Source organism: Phodopus roborovskii, unplaced genomic scaffold (assembly GCF_943737965.1).
Source record: "Phodopus roborovskii unplaced genomic scaffold, PHOROB, whole genome shotgun sequence".
NCBI classification, from domain to species: Eukaryota; Metazoa; Chordata; class Mammalia; order Rodentia; family Cricetidae; genus Phodopus; species Phodopus roborovskii.
In genome coordinates this window covers 19,177-25,233 of record NW_026127053.1, presented here as the reverse complement: position 1 = coordinate 25,233, position 6,057 = coordinate 19,177, and the positions used below count along the sequence as shown (strand labels likewise).

General features: G+C 43.4%; 1 long non-coding RNA gene across 1 annotated transcript in view; it reads left to right on the top strand.

Annotated features, from left to right (window-relative positions):
• LOC127214780 (uncharacterized) overlaps nucleotides 1-422 on the top strand; it is a 158,397-nt gene extending 157,975 nt beyond the window's left edge. Inside the window, exon 2 of the long non-coding RNA XR_007833898.1 lies at nucleotides 173-422. This is a non-coding gene — a long non-coding RNA (uncharacterized LOC127214780). The remainder of the gene's footprint in view (nucleotides 1-172) is intronic.
• Nucleotides 423-6,057: the final 5,635 nt, after the last annotated feature.

Genomic DNA, 6,057 nt, shown 5'->3' with positions numbered 1-6,057 from the left:
GGAGGAAAATGGACCCTAAGATTGTATTTCCCCCTCACAGCCAGGATCAAATCAAATTAAATATTTTGTCTTCAAAGAGTCAGTTCGACACATGCTTCTTTGTTTTGAAAACTTTATCACAAAACTCTCTTTTGATCTAAAATGCTGTTGAATATGACCCTTTTGAGGAGAGAGTGAGCTCAGAATTTAGATGGGGACTCAATAAGCAAAGTATACTAAGTGTACAATAGAGTTTTGAGGTTAACACATATGACAAAGCGATGTGGTCACAAAAAAGGGAAAGTATGTGTGTCGGACTTGATGTTCTCTTGCTTTGTCAAGCTTTTTGCTGTAGTTCTCAAGATCATATGTTAATCTAACACTGAAAAGTGATGTAATCTGGTAGCAACATAGTAGTTCAAATAAAGGCATTTGCATAATAATTTATTTTTTCTTTGTTTTGCTTTAAAGGTTTGTTTTTATTCCTATTGTGTGCTGGGGAGGGTGTGCCTACAAAGATGGCATTGGTCCTACACAGAGGGCATTGGTTCCCCTGGATCTGGAGTTACAGGCTGTTGCCACTCACTTGGGGAGGGTGCTGGGTCACAAACTTGGATCCTCTGAAAGAGCAGCAAGAACTCTTACTGACTGAGCCATCTCTCTGGCTCACTGCTTTTGTTTGTTTGTATTTAAAGGTTTATTTACTATGTATACAGTGCTCTGTCTGCATGTATACCTGCAGGCCAGAAGAGGGCACCAGATCTCATTACAGATGGTTGGGAGCCATCATGCCATTGCTGGAAATTGAACTCAGGACCCCTAAAGAGCAATCAGTGCTCTTAACCATGGAGTAACCTCTCCAGCCCACACTGTTTTGTTTTTGAGATAAGTGTCTGTAGCACAATAAATAAAAGACCCAGAGACAGATATTGGAGTTCAAGCTTCAAGCTAAAGATCAGAAAAGCAAAGCAGTAGCCACCAGCTCTTACCTCTACCCCAGCTCATGCCAATCCTTAAACTGCTCCTGACTTCAATGCTCCTCAGATTCATTCAGACTACTATGATCTCCTCAACCATGGCTAGAGACTAACTCTCAGCTGAATGCCAGCTCTGAGACCCTGGTCCTGTCTTATATACCTACCTAATGCTAGGATTAAAGGCATGTGACCCCAGGTGCTAAGATCATCTTTGTATACGCTGCTTATTTTAGGACTGGATCAATTTCATGTAGTCATTGTGGCCTTGAACTAACAGAGATCCATCTACTTCTTAATCCTGAGTCCTGGGATTAAAGTTGTGGATCATCATTGCTTGATCTCTATAGCTTGAGGCTGGTGTTGCTTTCTGAATACTTAGGCAAATTTTAATAAACCATAAATAATATACCATCATAGGTGTCCCTGTATAGCTCAAGATGGTTTTGGACTTGGGTCTTTCCACTTCAGATTCCCTAGCCAATCTTAGGGTAAGCCAGCCCCTAGTTTCCTCTTAGTGCATCTGCCCTGTAGTCATATGCCAATGTTGACTTGCATTTCCTCTTTTTCCTGTTATAGTCTATAAAATCATCCTGAGCATTGCAAGGAATATAGAAGCATCCTGTATTCTCTGCATGCCCAGACCACGCTCCTGATTGTATCCACCAAAAATATACCCAGCAGTGGCCCGTTGTCCCCTGGGATATGAAATGAACCTTAGCTGATAAGCACAGGGTTAGAATGCCATTTTAATGTCTTGTGTAATTTATTAACATGAAGTCCAGTCCTTTTAGAATCTATGTCCATGACAACATTGTAATACAGTTTGAATAAGCATAGCGATGTCCACCTGTTGTTACGACACTTGGGAGGCTGAGGCAAAGGATGGCCATTTCTAAGACAGCCCCAGCAGTGTAGTGAAACCATGTCTTAGAAAGAAAGAAAAAATGAAGGCTGAAGAGATGGCTCAGAGTTTAAGAGTACTGACTGCTCTTCCAGAGGTCCTGAGTTCAATTTCCAGAAACCATCTGTACTGAGATCTGCTGCCCTCTTCTGGCCTGCAGGCATACATGGAGATAGAATGCTTTATACATAATAAATAAATAAATCTTAAAAAAATAAAGAAAGAAAAAATGAAAAGGCTGTGTGGTAGTGTTGACACACGCCTTTAATCCCAGGACTCAGGAGGCAGAGGCACGAGGATCTATGTGAGTTTGAGGGCAGCCTCGTTGACAGAGTGAGTTCTAGCATAGCCAGGGCTACAAAGAGAGACCTTATCTCAAAGTAACAAAAAAAGAAAGAAATTATATGTACTTTCTGAAAGCTTGACAAGGCCTTTCTAAATATATCACAATTTCTAAAGACATAGAATATAAGAATGAAATTTTTGGCAAATCTACTTTAGAGGCAATGAGCTTTTAATTTTTTAATTGTTTTTGGAATTCACTAAATGGGAATCCTAACAGAATGAGTGAAGGTCAGTAAGAGATCCTGCCTCAAAGAATAAATTAATTTGAAACACAAATAGAAAAAAACATTAAACATGCATTACAGTCTAGTATGATGGTACTTACAGGTGGGACATAGCCCAATACATGAGAAACAGAGATTTAATCATAAAAAAGAATGAACCTACTTTGTCTTTACTATAAAATAGCTTTCAAGTCTAAAATGGAGACAGAGGGGTTCAACAGCTGGGGAGATGATTCATCAATTGATAGCTCTTGCCAATCTTGCAGAGGACCAACATGACTTTACCAGCACACAAGTGGCAGCTCCTAAGGGCCTAAAACTCTAGTCCAAACAAAGATATGATGCCTTCTTCTGCTCTCAGTGGGAACTGCATGACTGTGGTATACTTTCCTACATGCAGGCAAAATATCCAACCCCTAACAATAGTTTTAGAAAACTTAAAAAATAATTACACACATATATTTTTATGTGTTTGAGCTTTACCTGAGTGTATACCTGAGCACAGAGTATATGCCTGGTACCCAAAATGGCCAGAAGACCTTGTCATATTCCCTGGGATTGGAGTTACAGACAGAGCTGTGAGTCACAACGTGGCTGCTGCAAACAGAACCTCAATATTTGGATGAGCATCCAGAGCTCTTAACCACTGAGCCACCTCATGCGATCTCCCACCCCCATCCCACCCCACACACAAAGAGCACATTATAATTATTTATGGTTATTATTGTATTTATTTATTTTTACTTTGGGGGACAGGGTTCTCTGTGTAGTCCTAGCTGTCCTAGAACTCACTCTGTAGATCAAGCTGCCACTGCCTCCTGAGTTCTGGGATTAAAGACATGCACTACCACTGCCCAGCCACACATAATTTTAAATTATTTAGGCAAGGTTTGTGTATCCCAGGCTAGCCTCTAGCTCACTGGGATGCAGTTCAAACTCCTGGTCTTTTCTTTCTCCACCCCTTACATCCTGGAATTGGGGGCAGAGCAAGAGTGGTGTCCGGTGGATCTATTAGTTGCATAGTAACAGTCTCAGGATTGGTGCAACTCTGGACTGGGAGAACCTGTCTGGAGTTGCTTGGTCAACTACAGCTGCTGAAGGTTGCTTGCTATGTCCGGAGGCCATGCGAGGTCCAATGCTACCTACTGCATTCCATTATTATCAGTAAAGTACAGCCAAAGCCCACAACTTGGAGGATATCTGGCAGTTTCTTCCTAGTAATTAGGGCAAGGTGGGGGAGAAAAGATCTCAGTCAGGAGTCTAGACTTTTCTGTGGCCTATCATGGCTGCCAAAGCAGGGTCTAGGCGTTCAATACAGAGCCCTCACAAACTGGAAATTGGAGTTGCAGATGGTTGTGAACCACTTTGTGTTTGCTGGGAATTCAACCTTGGTCCTCTGAAGGAGCAGTCAGTATTCTTCATTGCTGAGCCATCTTTCTAGCTCTCCTAAGCATTCTTTTCTACCAAGGAGAAAGCAAAGGATTTGTGCCATAGGAGTTCCACACACAAGGCTCACTTTGGCAAAGACATTTACGTTGTTGTCAGACCAGGAAATCAACTGGGTGCAAGGCTTTTGACTTGTGAATGGCCCTTACTCCCTAAGGAAAAAGAAAAACAAAGCAGAATCAGGAAAGGGCTTCCACAGAAGAGGGAAGACCTAATATCCCAGCCCAGGGGCCTCTTGGGGAATTCCATCTGGGAGTTGTTTCAAGCTCCTTTGACTTCCCACTTCCTAAGAGGTGTAAATGTGGCCTATCCTTTGCCCCTCCCTCAAGCATCCCCCAGGGGAAATGCAATGAGATTGTTGTGAGATTTCTTGGTGATCTGAAATGCAGAGACACCTGTTTGGCCAGGATAAAGCACCTCATTGATGAAACAAAAATTAAAATTAATAAAAGTTTAAAAACTTGGGCCCTAAATCTATACAGAGAAAGGGAAATTCTAATGGTAAAGGAAAATTTAACTCCTTAAATCAGGAGTGTCATCTCAAAGAAGGGGAGGTGACTGGCCACCACTTATGTCAACATTCCTAAGTCTTCTAATTGCTGGTCATAAAAGTCCCCTGATGGTTGTAAAGATCCCTCAGCCCAGGGAAAAACTGACAGACCCTGTGACCTGGTAACTCTGCAACCCCATGACCTGTCTTATCTTTCTCAAATGTATCTTGCTTAAAATATATACTTTTGTTTTACTCTGTCCTTTGTATGACCTTAAATAGCCATGGAAACTCTGGAATGTGTGGCCTTCAACCTCACGGTCTTCCCCTTTAAAAGCTCCGCTATATGGCTGGTTGGCATCTCATTCCCCCCATCATAGACTGAGATCCAAACAAGCCAGCTTGAACAATAAAGAGAAACCTTTGCGTTTGCATCGAAATTATCTGGCTTCTTGGGTTGGTCCTGGGCTCTGCTAACCTGGCACAACATTATGGGCTCCATTGTCTCCTTCCCACCTTCCCTCATTCTCCTATTTCTACCCAAACAGCCAGGAAATGAGTCAGCAGAGGATAAACAAAACCTGTGAAGTCAGGGCCTTTGGACACAAGGCTGGGCAAGGCAGCCCCCAGGTGGTCATAAGGGGAACCTCAGCCCAGAAAGAACCCTGGGGGGTTGGGAGTGCAGGGAATGCAGGCAGCAAAGCCTGCCCTTATGGTAGCAGGTAAAAGCCAGTTGGTGGGGCTGCTGGTGTGGCTCAGCAGTTAGACCCTGCTTGGCATGTCTGAGCCCCTGGGTTCCATCCCCCAGATCTTTCCTTGGGATTTCAGTGCCCGTACTATCGTGCTTCTGCTATCAAATGGAAACCCCTGAATCAGACAGCCATTAGGAAATCAAATTAAGAAATATGTTACAGAAGCCTGTTTTAATCGAGCCTTTTATCTGAAGGCATTCCCATGGTGTGACTCATTGGGTTTTGCTGATTCCAGAGACAAAGTCCTTGCCCTTGCCCCTGCCCAAGGTCTAGACATAGTAGTAAACACGTGATGGGAATAGTGTCTTTCACATGCAAAGTAACCAGAAGCCAACTCACCCTCCATTCCCATCCTTTTCACTAGTATTTCTAACACTAATCTCCCCAGGGCCAGTTACTAGGCAAGTCTGGACTCACCCACTGAAGGTGTTCAAATCAGCCAATGTTTAACCTGCGCACCTAGCCTAAGCCACTTCATATCTACAAAAATCACAACAAAGGAAAAAGGTGGCTTTGCTACCCCACTCTTGCCCCCCCCCCCCCACACACACACTGCTTCCCAACGTATCCAACTTCTCTCTTAGGACCTAGGAACTATAAAGAGTTTTGTCAAGAATGTCTCTAAAACAGTTACAGAGAGGGAGGAATGATGAGCAAAGGGGTCAAGACCAGGCTGGAGAAACACATAGAAACTGCTAACCTGAACAAGAGGAAGCTCATGGACTTCAGTCTGACAGCAAGGGAACCAACATAGGACCATGTGAATGTTAGCTAGGAGGACTGGGCAGTCTATGTATGGGGCCTCTGGGAGTGGAACTGTAAGGATTCAGGCATTATTCCCCTGTCACCTGGGAGAACGAACTCTGGTCAGCCCAGGGTCCCATGACTACTAAGAAAAGGACCCCTTTAAAAGTCAGACCCAGCCAACTTAAGCTCTCTTTGC